Source organism: Triturus cristatus, chromosome 7, assembly GCF_964204655.1.
Source record: "Triturus cristatus chromosome 7, aTriCri1.1, whole genome shotgun sequence".
Taxonomy (NCBI): domain Eukaryota; kingdom Metazoa; phylum Chordata; class Amphibia; order Caudata; family Salamandridae; genus Triturus; species Triturus cristatus.
The window spans coordinates 969,115,709-969,132,492 of NC_140590.1; positions in this window are offsets into that span (position 1 = coordinate 969,115,709).

Below are 16,784 nucleotides of genomic sequence, written 5' to 3' on the forward strand. Positions count from 1 at the left end.
CAAACATTGTCTATTATTAGTCTATAGATGTCAAAGAGCTAAAACCTGATCGCAGCCCAGATACTGTAATTAAGATGTCACTCCTCTAATCGAAAACAATGTAAGATGCCACTGTCCTCCTTGTCAACGTATGCCCGGTGATTCCCCTAAGAGTATGAAACTGGTCGCTTAAAGAAACAGCTTAGAATGGCCACTGGAAGGTTAAACGAATATCTTCTCTTTCACTACACTGTGTCTTCATACACAAATAAAATGCCTCTCACTTAAAGAAACGAGCCAGCAGCGACTACATAAAGTGATATGTACTTGTAAGAGAGGAACTTACTGGGTGAAAACCAAATATAATAACCTCATGTATAAAAGTAATTCACATTTTAAAATGTACAAAGATAAGAGGGGAAGCTATTGCCCAATCGCATATGAAGTAAAACTAAAATTAAATTTCATGTCACAACTGTACTCTATTGGCCTTATGTATGCATGCATGTATTGTATGCTTTCTGTTTCATTCTATCCTTAACAAATAATAAAATATTCAGAACGAAAAAAAAGAAATCACAAAATTTCAGATAATGAGAGAAATGGCATTAGTGACACATGAAAGTGACATAGAGTTTAAATTGCAACTTGTAAAGAAAGCATCTCTTGTTTGAAGTTTATAAGACTGAAAATCCTGCAGCTAGCTGTAAGCAAAATCTCATTACCAATCTTGCAACTTCATTTGAACATTTTGAGAACATTTAATGAAGCAAAAAATGTCTGAGAAGCATAAATGCCAGTGCATCAATTTGCATCATGTAGAATTGACACTTAATTAAATCATGTACATGGATGATGCTTGAGTTCTTGTCCGACTAACATAGACAGGGTTGGTGTAATTGTTCCAGTGGTTAACTAATTAATCCTCAGTTGAGCTGAGTTTCTGTATTTGCAGTTGCACCTGGCTTGGATATGAAATGGAACGTGACATAAATTAAATACCACAATGACTTATTTATTGGAATTTCTGAGAACCAAGGGATAAAAGACACAACTAATTTTTAAATTGGTTTATTTTCTGATGAAAATGAAGAAATCTTCAGTCTGCTGAAAGATATATAGGCATTGCTAATCCCACAACATAATATGCATTCCCAGCGTAGTAGGGGCAAGCAAAAAAGCACAAGCAAATCTATTTTTTGATTGCCCAATGAACTCTACCTTTGTTGACGTTAAAACAGCTGTATTATAGAGGAGGGAAAATGTATCTCCTAAATCCATGCACCATTTCAAATTCTAGGCTGCAATGCTATTTTTCGCTGAGCAACCTGGGCTGCATATAGATAGTTATTTAGGGTCCGGGACTAATCCCTAAACATTTGAGTGCATCTAAATTGGACTTAAAACAGTGGGAAAATAAATTACACAAAGGACGCCATTTTAGCCAGGTAAATCGGATTTCCCTTAATGATATTTGGTCTGGCAAGCTAAGGGTGGAATTGTGGGTGTTCCTCAATGGGTCGCTATGGAAGCAGGTAAAAGCACTGAAAATCGCAAAATTGAAAATGTTCACCAAGAATTTGCAGTACTTTCACTACCATCCTGGAAACCCCACACAGTCTACTCATGTCAAGAACAGTATTCAATGCATTTCTGTGATGGAATGTGGAGGTAACACTCCCATATTTAATGGGGGTATAGTAGAAATTATTTTTCTGAAGCGAAATGTATTTTGTTTGTAGAAAAACGAAAAGCAAGTATGCATTTTATTACTTTTCCGCACGCTACAGTGTACATCTACTTAATATTCCAGTGTAGGAATCCATTTTGATGCGGGTACTCCTGACAAGCTACTGACATGTAGAGATGGCTGAAGGTAAATCCTTCCCACGTAAAATTTGGAACGAATTCCTTGGCGACGGTGGGAAAATACTTCTGACCTGTAGAACTGGGATGCTTTCCAACCACATGATGTCCTAGCCTTGGGAGGCGCTGTGATGGGGCTGGCTGTCGAGCAGTGAATGTTTAGCCACTAACAAACATTGAAGCAAAGGCAATGCCTGGCTGGCATGCAATTCTTTGGCTGTGTAGAGCCTTAGCCATTTATCTAAAAAAAAAAACGCTTCATTCAGGCCAGTAGATTTTCTGTTTGCAATCTTTGGTTTTGCAAACAAGTGTCATCGTCCAATCTCTACCACCTTAAGTCGTTGGGTAAGGATGGTTATTTGTTTGGCATACCAAAAGACAGGGATCTCTTTGTCTGCCAGTGTTCAGAGCCATTCCACCAGAGGAATGTCTTCCTTTTGGGCAGTGTTCAAGGATGTCTCCCTGAAAGACATTTGTGCAGCTGCACCCAGGCCGACTCCTCACACGCACATGTCCCACTACAGGTTAAGGATGAGAACATGTCCCACTACAGGTTAAGGATGAGAGATGTGGCCTCTTCTTCTGTTGGGCCAGCAGTTCTATCGGCAGTCTAATGATTAAGCATGGTTTCTTGTATTACTAACTGAAGAAAATTCTGCTGTTTCTAAAAGATTTAGGGGCATATTCTCATGGACCTATTGCTGTGTTAGCGGCACTTTATCTCAGCCAAAGTGGTGATAAATGTATCTCCCTATTCACAAGCTGGTGCTAACAGCCCATATCACCAGTTTTCCCGTGATAGCAGCCGCAAACAACCTCACCACAGATGACCCCGGAAACTAACGCTAATGAGATGCAGAGTAGGCATTCCCGAGCAAAAAGCCGCGACAACACCACTTTGCAACATTCTCGACAACCAGCCAGATCGGCGATAAGTTCACAAAGCATTCAATAAGGCGCGTTAGCAGCAGGGATTTAACACCTGTTCTTACCTGGTGTAAAGTCGGACGAAAACCTGCACCAGAAAAGGGAGCCCAGCCCAGAGCCACACCTGAAGAACAACAGATGCCATGGAGCCACTTTTCATGCAGTTCGGAGCCCCAAGAGGGCCACAACACCCACCACCACCGCCCCCAGGCCCGTCACCCCCCGTACCCACCCCCACCCCCGGACCACCACAGAGGCAGCACAAAGACAGCGAACCTTCAGAAAAAGCACCAGCCTCACAGACTTAACACCAGAGGATGTCATTGCCCACTACAGGCACAAAAGGACAACCATCCTACACATCCTGATCATCATTGCCCACAGGCTCACGGTTCCAACACAGCAGACAACCAAGATCCCTCCGAAGACAAAGCTGCTGGCTGTGCTGCACATGTTGGCCTCTGGGACCTTCCAACCAACAACTGCCAGTGTCAGAGGAGTCTCACAGCCAGCCCTATCCAAGTTCCTCACACCTGTCTTTGATGCCATCATCAGATTGGTACCCCAGTACCTTCACTGCCCACACACTGCGCAGGAACAGCTGGAAACCAAGCAAGGCTTCTACGCCATAGCTCCCTTCCCGCACGTGTTGGGGGCAATCGATTGCACACATGTACTCCTCGTGCCCCCTGCCGCCACTGCACACAATTACCGCAACAGGAAGCACACACATTCCATCAATGTGCAGGCAATAGTATACAACCGTGGACTCTTCACCAATGTTGTCACCAACTACCCTGGCAGTGTGCATGATTCCTTCATCTTCCGACAGTCCATCATCAATCAGAGCTTTGAGGCTGGCATCTATGGGTAAATACCAAATGAACACACCACACACCTCAACTCCACAATCATGTAACTCACAACTCTGGGAATACACACGTTACAAACTCACAAACAACATGCCAAACAACATGCCCACCTACCAGACACAACAGCACAACTTACTGTGGTGACCTAGGCAAGCCATGTACATGAGCCATCAATGGCATGGCACCTCAGCCACACAATAGCAGAATGTGGGAAGAGGTGGGAACCATGCATGTGCTAAGGAGGCAAGTGACCAATGAATGAGAATGTACACAATGCCAAGTGTGGTGTGGATGTGCTGGCCAGGCTGCAGTATGCAGACCGCAGACATGCACATGTCGACATATACTGCTGATGTTTGGAGTGTAGTGGACAGTGGACACTACCATGTTACCCCAGGCAGTGGGAAGAGCGTGGAAAATAGCTCATTACATCCCCCCCTGTAAGCGTGAGCGGAGTGGGCTGGCCCGGCATGCGCCAGGCCAGCATAGGGGTGTGAATAAAAAGCCTGGTGCTCTGGGCTTGATTCTCTTCTGGAATGGCCAACGTGTCTGCCAGGGCAGCGCCTTCCAGCCCGCCACTCACCTTCCGACACCGGCGTGTGTCAAAGAGTGCCCACCACGTGTCTGTGCAAGCTCCAAGCCCGAGGCTAGCGACCTTGGCAGCCTCCTCAGACCATCGCTGTCCTTCCCGAGACAGGCCCGCAGCACTCCTTTCTCGTTGACATACTCCACCAGCCTACACAGCAGTCAAGTAGGTCACATATTTGGAACTGAGTCTTGATTATATAATGACCGAGTACACATATTAATGCAGATTGAATATTGGGTGACCTCTGTACTTGCTCCGGCTACCAACATGATGCTACTCAGTTGTTTGTGTTATGTTGGTGTTTTCTGTTTCCGCTTTAATGGTGAACACTGTTCAAGTTGTTGCAAGCACCAACCACTCCCTAAGCGCTGGCTCACTCACCCCACACCCATCCAGCAAAGGCGTCACTGGTCAGGTGACCCTGGTAATAAAGAGGGGTCGGGCGCACCTGCCCGTAGCCAGTTCAACTGACTATCAAAGTGTGTCCGTGTGCTCATTACGGATGCATGATGGCCCCGAGCCCTGCGACATTACATTGTGTGCTGTACAGCGGACACAACCATGTCACCCTAGGCAGTGGGTTAGACACCCATGTATGTAATCGAGGTCGGCAGCCATGAGTTTGAACCCCACCGCACCTGTTTAGCCACCTTCTTCTGGCAGTCTAACACCTGGCCGTGGAATGCGATGTGTGCTCCTGTGAGGTGCTGGGAGCCAGCCGTGGTGGTGTGTGCTTCCTGCTGTGTGGTCTGTGCAGGGTGTGGGGTCTCCTCGATGCAGCTGGGCTGCCCTGCTCCTGGAGGTGGGTTGCCTAAGATGTCCATGAGCTGCTGTAGGGCATCAGTGTCGAAGGTGTGGAGGTCCTCTTCATCACCACTGAACAGTTGTCTGTTCTGCTCTGCAGGAGGTGTTTTGTCCCTCTGCTATGTAAAGGGGAGAAGCATTTTAACAATGTGTTTACTTGTATGTTGACACATTGTTCATGTTTTCCTCTGGACTGCATAAGAATGTACATTGTGACTGTTTGGGAGGAGCTGAGTATTTGATGCGGGACAGTGGACATTTGAACTACATCATGGATGTGAGGTTGTACACGTGCATTTTCATCTCACAGTTTTCTGCTATGCCAGATGTGAATGGCCAGTTTCCACACACAGGCGGAACCAGTTGTGTCCTCTGTTCTGTCGTGGGAGTGTTGCACTTTGTACCACATTGTCATCAATGTTGATGTGCTGTTATTGCTATGTGCGTGCGCTGCATTGTGGGTGAGTCACCCCTGCTGCTCAGATTTGGCTGCCCCTTATCCCTTTCAGGCGGTGTGCCTTTGACTTCTAGGCTTCGACAGTGCTGGGATGTTTTGGACTTGGGTATATTGGGCTCTTGGTCGAGTTGTGACTCTTGGGCATGGTTTGTCCACAGATGTTTTTTGTGTCAGGGGTGGTTTGTGCACGTGGATGTGTCGGAGTGTGGCCTGCTTTTTTCTGGATATGGTCCACACTCAGCCACCTCAGTGTCGTGGCGTGCACAGTGTCATGATGATTGGACTGCAACCATGCTAATCATCGTGTGGTGTCACTTGCATTGTCGGTGTGGCTCACAAATAAGATTATTTGCTGGGTTTCACACGTGTGCATGTGTTGGTTGTGATATTGGTGATGTGTAGGGTGGGACCTCTTTGGGCACGTTGTGGACGGGGGCCTACTTGGTGTTTGTATGTGTGCTGCACTGTGCCACGGATGTCAGGGACATGATCCAGAGTCATTGTGGGTGTGCAGTGTGCTCTGCTTAATTGCGTATGTGTGCCATTGTGCCTATCTCCCCACATCCCCCCAGTCCCTGGTCGGTACTCACCCTGTTGATGTTGTGTCAGGTCATGTTGAGCAGTGTCCGGTGCCACAATTCCTGGCACCGTATCCCGACTGCTGACTGTGGCCACCATTTTCTCCATGTCATCCAGCTCCTGATGTGCTGCTGGACCCCCACCTCCAATCTGCGTTGCTGCTTTCCTGTTGGCATCGAGTTTCTTCTTGGTTTTGGCCTTCACGTCCTTCCAGTGCCTCTTCACCTCTTCCATTGTCCTCCTCAACACTGCATCTGCATTCACATGGTCAAAGATAATCTGCTATATTTGCGTCTTTGTTGCCAATGACACGTTGGGTGTGATGAACAGTTGATGGTAGTGTTCTATCACCTCCGTGACGATGATCCTGTTTTCATGCGGACTGAACCGCGTCTTCCTCTTGCTCTTCTCCTTGGCCTTCCCGACCCCGAGGTTCCTTGTTGGTCGTCTGTGGGGCTTGTGGGGTTGGCGTTTTCCTCTGCACTCGGTCCGGATGCATCCATGGTGCTACGCAGTTTTTTTTTTTGGGCCTTATTTTGTTTTTCTTTTATAGTGGGAATAGCAGGCCTGTCGCTGGTTATCGCTGATTTTTGTAACATGATTGGCGTTTCATGTTTTTTCTGCATTGCGTTTGTTTTAACGCGGTCATTTGGTGCATTATCGTGAGACTATCGCATGGTGCCGCCGGGTTGAGAATACAACGTTAACACGGCGTTATTTTCCCACGATAGACTGCGATGTGCAAAGTTGCGGTAAGCAAATCTTGCGATAGATATCACACGTTGTTGAGAATATCCCCCTTGGTATTTTCAGGGAGTGTGCACAAGTCAACTCCTACTATATGGCTCACAGAGTGTCAACTTCCTGTGTCGGCCATGTTGGGAGAGGCACTTGTGTGGGTTTATTCTTGTATGGCTGAAGTCTGCATGGGCGAGAGAAGGCTTTGTGTGTTAGGCCTGGGACGAGGAAGATGACTGAGGAAGGTCATGATTTCCTTTGGCATAGAGGGCTAGTGATGCCCCACTTTGCATGAATCACATTGTACAAAGAGTACGAAGTTTGAAAAATAAGTAAAAAATGTCAAACATATTCTCTGAATGTAGATATAAGACTACATTCATTTTTTCATTTTTTCACAAAAATCTGTAAATTGGGTCCCATGTGCATTTATTTAGCTGAGCGACTGCTTCTTGAAATTCATACACGTACTCTTTTATTTATCACTTTGCTTTGTCTGTCACTCCATCTGAAGAAAAGATGATGGTGGAACAGAAGAGAGGTTTTTTGGATTCTAAAGACATCACAGAAAAAGAAACCTTAGATTGGTCTTCATGTTTGTGCCTCCATGTGCATTAGTTTGTCAAAGTTTGCGTGCGTTTCTCTTTTCCAATGTATGCCTGTTCTCCGTGTGTATCTCTGTGCCTGTGTCCCCACGCATAACCATGAAAGTTATATGTGCTTGAGTCTCTCAGTTTATATCCATGCACCTTAGAAAATGTTTACTCTTTGAAATGTGCGCCTCTGCATCTCTAATATCTCATTGTAACATTTTTCTGAGTCTGTGTTTTAAATATTGTGTTTCTATCTGCTCTCCTGTCTTTGTTTCATTGTATTTTTTTGTACACATACCTCCAAGTGTGTGTGCATGACTGTCTGTGTGTGTGATTGTTTCCATATTTAAGGGAAATGTAAGAGAACGCCCATCTTCCGCATCTGGTTCTGTGTATGCATGGGATGCGTGAGAGTTGGAGTCCTGAGGACATGTTCAGGTGATTGGTCATGGAAGATGAGACTGTTGAGGTAAGTGGGGCCTGAATTGTGTAGTGCCTTAAAAATGTGTGAGAGGAATCTGAATTGAGCACGTTTGTGTATCAGGAGTCAGAGAAGCTCCCTGAGGTGTGGTGTGATGTGAGTTCTCTGCGGGAGGTTTACATTGATTGTGGCTGCTAAGTTCTGGATATTTAGTCTAGTAAGTTGATTGGTGATCCCAGTATAAAGGGTGTACCCATAGTCTAGCTTGCTGTTGACTAGGGTATGCGTGAAAGTTTTTAAAATATTGCATGGAAGCCATTTGAAGAGCTTTCACAGCATCTTCAGAGTGTGGAAGCAGAATGCAGTGATGGGGTTGAATTGTGCAGTCATGTCCAGCCTGCTGTTGATGACTATTCAGAGATTCCTGGTGCTGGTTCTTGGAGTGAGTGCAGGTCCTAGTTCGGCCGATACCAGTTGGAGTCCCATGGTGAGGTGTTCTTCCTGAACAGCACTACTTTTGTCTTGTCAGTGTTGAGCTTGAGAAAGTTAGCTTTCATCCTGTTAGCGACTTTGATCATGCAGTTGGTGAACTTGTTTCTTGTATTGGGTGGTTTGACCAAGAGGGAGAGTATAAGTTGTGCATCGTCGGCATAGGAGAGGATATTGATGTTGTGTGAACAGATGTTGTTGGCCAAAGGGATTATGTATGTATTGAAGAGGGTATGGCTAAGCGATGAACCTTCAGGCACTTCGGAGATACGTTTAGGGGTTTCCAAGGAGAAAGATGCCAATCTGACAGCTTGTATTCTATACGCTAAGAAGAAACAGATCCAGTGGCGAGTGGATATTTGCATTCCTTTCTCGTGCTAGCACCTGATGAGGAATGGTTGTGAGACTGTGTCAAATGCTGAAGAGAGGTCCAGGAAAATGAGGGCTGTCCTGTCTTCTCTGACAAGGATCATATGGATGTCATCTGTGGCAGTGATGAGTGCTGTTTCTTTACTGTGCTTGGGCCTTAATTCAGACTGCCTGGCATCGAGGAGTTGGTGGTTGCTGAGGTAGTGAGTGTGGCCTTGGTTGATTAGGTTCTCTAAGTCCTTTGCCAGGTATGGTATGAGGGAGATTGACCTGAAGTTGGAAATTGTGGCTGGGTCAGCAAATGGTTTCTTGAGCAGGGGCAAGACAATGGTATGTTTCCAGGTTTAAAGGTATGTGGCTGAGTTGATGGAGGTGTTGAGGATGGGTGTTAGAGCTTTGCTGGTCGTTAGTAGTGTTTTGGTGAAGGTGTGCTGAGGGAAGGGTCAAATGGGGCTCCAAGTCAATGGTTTTCATGGTAGCAGCAATTTTGACGACCGTGACAACAGGTCACAATGTCATGCTTCATTCATCGACAGTGATGGTAAGTTTAGTTGCAATGGTGATGGGTCCATTTCAGGGTTGAAGTTGCAGTATTTAGAGGTCATTTTGGTACAGAACAATTCCAAGCGGTTATTGCAAAGTTCTTGTGAAGGAGTGATGTTGCTGGAGGTGGCAGAAGGCGGATTGAAATCTTTGATGATGGTGAAGCTTTCCTTGTTGCTGTTAGTTCCGGCCTTTTCGCAATTTGCAAGAGTTGTGTGATTGGTGTTCCCTACCTGCGGGTGGTGGTGCCTTAAGGTGGATTTCAAGATGTCTTGCTCTGAAGTGTCTTGACTTGTTCTCCATTAGTGCTCCGGTTACATGCTGTGGCGTTTTATCAGCCTGAGTTCTTCTGTGTACAAGCTGGCTTGTGGTAGGGGTCTTGCCATTGATTTGCACTTGAGGGGAGCCAGGTTGTTAGTACATGTGGTGATCCGGATGTTGAGGTTCTTAATGGCATTCTGCAAGTTGCTGATGTGCTTCGGCCTCTGCTCGGAGAGGACAGAAGCCCACTTTCCTACTGTGATGATTTGCCAGCACAGGGTCAAGACTGATTTGCATATGGCAGGGTTCAAACTGGAACGGCATGGTGAGCAAAAAAAATGATGGATTTAGGCCCAGATCTCTGTACTGGGGTGAATGTAGGACATTGTTCTGCATTCTGTCCATCAACTGTTGCTTTTGCATTTGTCACCCCGAGTGGGAAGGGTATGCCCAGACGTGAGTCCCGTGCTCTCCATGCCAGTGGAATCAAGTTATCCTGGCTGAAGAGGGGTGAAACCCCGAAACCGGTCCTAGGATGCTTGTTACCAGTCCAGGGAGGACCTTGCTTGGCATTTCGGGGTGGACTGTTCCCATGAGGCACAGGGTCAAGACTGATTTGCATATGGCAGGGTTCAAACTGGAACGGCATGGTGAGCATAAAAAACGATGGATTTAGGCCCAGATCTCTGTACTGGGGTGAATGTATGACATTGTTCTGCATTCTGTCCATCAACTGTTGTTTTTGCATTTGTCACCCCGAGTGGGAAGGGTATGCCCAGACGTGGGTCCCGTGCTCTCCATGCCACTGGAATCAAGCTATCCTGGCTGAAGAGGGGTGAAACCCCGAAACCGGTCCAGGGAGGACCTTGCTTGGCATTTCGGGCTGGACTGTTCCCATGAGGCACAGGATCAAGACTGATTTGCATATGGCAGGGTTCAAACTGGAACGGCATGGTGAGCAAAAAAAATTATGGATTAAGGCCCAGATCTCTGTACAGGGGTGAATGGATGACATTGTTCTGCATTCTGTCCATCAACTGTTGTTTTTGCATGTGTCACCCTGAGAGGGAAGAGTATGCCAGATGTGGGTCCCATGCTCTCCATGCCACTGGAATCAAGATATCCTGGCTGAAGAGGGGTGAAACCCTGAAACCGGTCCTAGGATGCTTGTTTCCAGTCCAGGGAGGACCATGCTTGGCAGTTCGGGCTGGACTGTTTCCATGAGGCACAGGGTCAAGACTGATTTGCATATGGCAGGGTTCAAACTGGAACGGCATGGTGAGAAAAAAAACCGATGGATTTAGGCACAGATCTCTGTACTGGGGTGAATGTATGACATTGTTCTGCATTCTGTCCATCAACTGCTGTTTTTGCATTTGTCACCCCGAGTGGAAAGGGTATGCCCAGACGTGGGTCCCATGATCTCCATGCCACTGAAATCAAGCTATTCTGGCTCAAGAGGGGTGAAACCCCGAAACCGGTCCTAGGATGCTTGTTTCCAGTCCAGGGAGGACCTTGCTTGGCAGTTCGGGCTGGACTGTTCCCATGAGGCACAGGTGTAAGGGATCCCAGGATTTTCTGCAGGAGCATCAGGAATTCGAAGAGTATGCCTCAGCCTTCCCCTACGGCCTTCCGACTCTATCAGACACTAGAGTATAGGATGACACGCCAGTGGTCCATGCTAGCATTCCCAACGAACTTCAAGTCTCTCTCTCCTTCTGCCTAGTGGGGGAATATTCCGCGACACTATGCGGTAACCAGGGAGGTCGTACAGCTGAGAAACAGGAGTGAGCACGATTGAGGTAACGCTCCAAACTTCCGGCTAGACGCCAGGGAGGCGTGCCGAACCACAGAGATAAGTAACGATAGTACGGGACTATCGGGGAAATGAAGAGGTTTGTAGGGATGATAAACAAAAAGATACAGGGCTGGGTCTGACTTGTACACGGCAGAGGAGCGGGTAGATTGGTGGATCAATGGGAGCAAGAAGATAACTCAGGCTGCGGTGGCGGAATGGGAATCCGGGGCAAAACAAAGGGGACAGGTAACACTCACGCCTCTGCAGGTTGTTGGGGGCGGAACACCGGGAATGAAGAAGCACGAACACCGTGCTAGGTCCGGCAGACAAAGGAACTGGCTGTGGAGCGTCTCTACTGAGAACACAAGAGACGCGTGATTTCCATGCAGAACTCACAAAACGCCAAGACGAAATGCGGAAACAGGAAACGAAGAGACGGAAGTCAGGCAACGGGAAAAAGGGACGGAAACAGAGCTCAAAGCTAGAATGCTAAGCGCGTTCGAGAGCGTTGAGGGTCCTTATATACTGGAGCGTCTTACGTGTCGGACCTCGGGGCATGACAACAGGGTCAAGACTGATTTGCATATGGCAGGGTTCAAACTGGAACGGCATGGTGAGCAAAAAAAACGATGGATTTAGGCCCAGATCTCTGTACTGGGGTGAATGTATGACATTGTTCTGCATTCTGTCCATCAACTGTTGTTTTTGCATTTTTCACCCCGAGTGGGAAGGGTATGCCCAGACATGGGTCCTGAGCTCTCCATGCCACTGGAATCAAGCTAACCTGGCTGAAGAGGGGTGAAACCCCGAAACCGGTCCTAGGATGCTTGTTTCCAGTCCAGGGAGGACCTTGCTTGGCAGTTCGGGCTTGACTGTTCCCATGAGGCACAGGGTCAAGACTGACTTGCATATGGCAGGGTTCAAACTGGAACGGCATGGTGAGCAAAAAAAACAATGGATTTAGGCCCAGATCTCTGTACTGGGGTGAATGTAGGACATTGTTCTGCATTCTGTCCATCAACTGTTGTTTTTGCGATTTTCCAACTGTGGCAGGTGGGTCTGGTGGTGGTGTGGGATCGGCAGGCTTACATGAATGGGGGTGTAGTCTGTCCATGTCATAGATGCTGGCTTGTCAACTGTGATGTTGGTGATTGAGGAGAAAATCAGGTCCCACGGGTGAATGGCAGTGTGGGGGGTTTGGTAACATGTAAGGTGAGTTCATGGTTTCCAAGTTTTTCTAGAAGGGCTGTGGAGTTTGGGTTAGTGCAGTCTTCTAGGTGAAAGATAATGTCTCCAAGGAGGATTAAGATGCTGGAGTTGATGATTAGAGGTGCAATGAAGTCTGTGATGTTGCTGGCTGAATTGGTGCGGGTCCTGGTGGCCTGTATAGGAGGGTTCCGTCCAGAAAGAAGCTGGCTGTGATGTGTACCTAGATCTTGAGGTATTCTATTTAGCTGGTGGCGGTGTCAGTGTAGGTGGTGCAGTTGATGGTATCTTTGAATAGATGCTAACTCATCTCCAGACTTGTACAGACAGTTTTGCCTGGCGGTCTTGTAGCTGACAGGAATGCCTGTAGCGATGTCCAGTGCCAAGGTTGGGTCTAGCCATGTTTCCGTGAAGAATATCAGGTCTGGAGTATGGTCATGCAGTAGGTCCCTCATCTCAGTAGCATGTTTGGTGAGCGAGCAGATGTTAAGGAGCATGCATGCAAGTGTGGCAAGCTAATTTAGTGGTCTGTTCTCGGTGAGTTTGAGCGGCTGTGTTAGAAATGGGATTCCAGGTTGGTTGAGGTATGCACTCTGGCCAGGCAGGAACCACCGCTCTAGTCAGGGTAACCTAGATACGCACTAAAAGGTAACCTGTGCTCACTCTCTGGTAGCTTTGCACAGAGCAGTCAGACTTATCTAAAGAAGCAATGTGTAAAGTATTTGTGCAACACACACAGTAACACAATGAATACACCATAAAAAGACTCCACACAGTTTAGAAAACAGGGAATACTTACTTGAGCAAAATGAGACCAACATGACAAAAATCCAATCAGTAGAAGTTGAGATGTGAATTTTTAAAGATTAAATGCAAAAATAGTACTTAGAAGTCACTAGTGGTCAAAAGGTTACTTGAGGTCGCTAGGGACCCGTGCAAATCCAAAGTTCAGGCTGACTGCGATGGAGGGCAGGTTGCCTAGAGGACCCACACAGGGCCCACTGAGAAAGTACCTTTCATTAAGCAAAGTGTTGATGCTGAGGGCTCAATGTGTCAATCTTTTCCATGCCATCAGGTCGCTGCATTGTCGTTGAGCTTTGCTGAAGTGAAGGCAATGCTTCCTCGTTGAGCCGCATAGAGCGTTATCATCAGGCCACGCAGGCTGTAGAACCGCAGTTGTCAAACAGCCTCTGCATTTGGGTGATGTGCCGGTTCCTATTGCTGCAGGGGTTGGTCTTGATTAAAGTGGTTGTAGAACCCACTTCTGAGGCCCAGAACATGAAGGGGCACCTCAGGAAAGGGTAAGACTCTTGGATGGCAGAGTCCAGCAGCACCAGCAGAACTGCAGAATTTCTTTTGCATCCTTGAGTCTTCAGAAAACAGGAGGCAAGCCAGCAAGCCCTTGGAGATCACTTGGAGTGAAGGCAGAGTCCAGCTCTCCTTCAGCAGAGTCAGGGAGCTGTAGGCAACAAGCAGGAATGCAGCCCTTCCAAAAACACTGTGAGGTTGAGTCATTTAAGCAGCACAGCAGTCCTTATGACAGAGGTTCAGGTCAAGATCCAGAAGTGTCTGATTTCAGGAGGTCAGAGAACCAGCACTTATTCCCAAAAAGTGCCTTAGATGTATGGGGTGACTTCAAATCAACTCTATGAAGTGCACAAGGATCCCTTTCAAACCAGTCCTGTCTGCCAGGCTACCGGTGGAGCTAAATCAGTGCTTTGTGTGTGGACAGGAAATTACCTATTATAGTGTAAGTGTCAGCTCCTACCATTCCTCCCTGCCCAAGAAGGCCCATCAGAATGCAGATTAATGTAGATGAGTGCTCAGAATGCAGATGAGCCGCACCTTCCTGTGTTTGTGACTGTCTAAAGGGAATGCACAAAGTGTAGCTGTCACCCAACCCATACGAAAAATGTCCACTTTTTAAAGTGGCACTTCTAAAACAGTAATGTTAAATCCAAATTCACCAGTAAGGAGGATTTATCATTATCATTCCAACCAGTTGAAACATGACAAAGCTACTCCTCTCTGATCAGAAATTACAGCTTAAATGTGTATTAAGGAATTCCCAATGCTGGCCTATGAGAGGGGCAGGCATCACAGTAGTGAAAAATGAAATATGCTGTTTGTCACTACCAGGACATGCAAAACATAATAGTATATGCTCTACCTTTTACTTACATAGCACCTTGTCCTTAGAGTTACTTGGAGCCTACCTTAGGGGTGACCTTTATGTAATCAAAGGGGAGTTTAAGACTTGGCAAGTAGTTTTAAATTCCCAGTCAAAGTGTCAGTAAACTGTGCACAAATGTACTGTAGTGGCAGACCTGAGACAGGTTTGAAAGGCTACTTCTGTGAGTGGCACAATCAGTGCTGCAGCTCATTGGTAGCCTTTGAAGTACAGGCCCTGGGAATAGGGTATACCACTACAAGGGACTTACTAGTACAACAAATATGCCAATCATGTATACACCAATGTCATCAATTTTAGGGGAGAAACACATACACTTTAGCATTGGTTAGCAGTGGTAAAAGGCTCAGAGTCCTAAGGCAAAAAAAAAAAGAATCAACAAAATGTGGAGGCAAAAAGTCCAGGGGAAGACCACCCTAAGGATGCCAGGTCTAACAGGGGGACTGGATTGAGTGAGTGTGAGACAGTCAGATGCTGGGAACTGCTGGTCAGCGAGTGGTGGTGGTAGGATGTGAAAGAGTGCATAAGGACTTACAGTAGGCACATGTGAATGCGCCTTCCATGTTGTGGGATGTGGCAACAGTGCAGAAAGGAGCAGGCGGGGTTCAAAAAAATCGAAGAGCACAGCATGGTAGTACTGGGTATGGAGAGAACAAAAGTTCTTGCCACTGGGTACCATCCAGGCATGAATGTATGCCGATGGGCTTCACTTTGGAACACCAGTGCTGTCGCCCGCTGTGTATGTCCCTTGGTGGCCTGTGATACCACAGCCAAAAAGTAGGTCAAGTGAGGACGGAGGGGCACAGGGGATCGTGTGTGGGAAACCAAGGAAGTCATTTCCTATACCCATGGATGATGGGAAATCAAGTGATGTTACTTCCTGTACAGATGAATGATGGGAAATTCAGTGAAGTCACCTCCTGATGATTGATGAGCATGTGTTTGTGCTTGTGGTGTCAGTGCATCACAGTTTTGTATGCCTGTGGTGTCTATGTGTGTTTTGTGTTCCCATGTGGTTCTTAGTGTATGTGCTTGCATAAGCTTATATCAGTGTATGATTTCTTGTCTGTATGTGAGTCTCTGTCTTTTGTCTGTAACTTAGTTTTTACAACGCCTTGGTAGGCATACATGTGTCTTTGTAACTCTGTGCCTAAGTGCCACTGTGCAAAAGACACACAATTGATGGACCGAATGCAGAACAAATCAAAACATTCACCCCCAGTTAAGAAATCTGGGTTAAATAAGTGCCACTGTGGGCATCTATGCTCATGTGTCCTTGTGTGCCTCTGTGTGTGCATGTGTGATGAGGCCCCTCCGGGTCTCTGTGTCTTTGCTCCTGTGTGTCTGAATGCCTCTTTGCCAATATGTGTTCATATGTACCTGGCCAACACTTTAAATTGGTGTGCTATGTGCCTTTGTGCTTTGCCTTTTTTTCATGTTTTGGACCATTTGATTTAACTTTGATTTAATTAGTTTTTTATAGCGCTGGCTAGACCCGAGGGTATCAGATCACTTTACATGAGGTTCCACAAAGTTACAAAATTACATCAGTTAACAGGTTACATCAGTTACTAGTAAAACATTTAAAGAGCATGGAAGAAGAGATAAATGGAGCGTAGGAGGGTAAGGGGGTAGGGTGAAGGGGTAGGAGGGAGATACGACGGCGAGAAGAAGGAAAGTCTGCCCCAAGTCCGGCTGGGTAGGTAACGGCAGAGGGGAAAGTCCACGGCCCATCTCCTCTTTAGCTATCAGGTAGCTCCACCGGGCATCAGCCAAATAGCAAGGTCTTGGTTGAAAAACATTTAAAGAGCATAGGAAGATGAGATAGATGGAGTGTAGAAGGGTAGGGGGGAAAGGTTAAGGGATAGGGGGCAGATACGATGGAGAGACGGAGGAAAGTCTGCCCAAAGTCCGGCTGGGTAGGTGATGGCCAAGGGGAAAGTCCACAACCCTTCTCCACTTTAGCTAACATGTAGCTCCACCAGGCATCAGTCAGCTAGCTGGGCCTCAACGGTTGGAGGAAGATCACATAATTTATGTCATGATGGGTGAGCCGGATGGGGGGGATGGTGGGGGAGCACCCCTAGCCTCGCTGGTGTAAG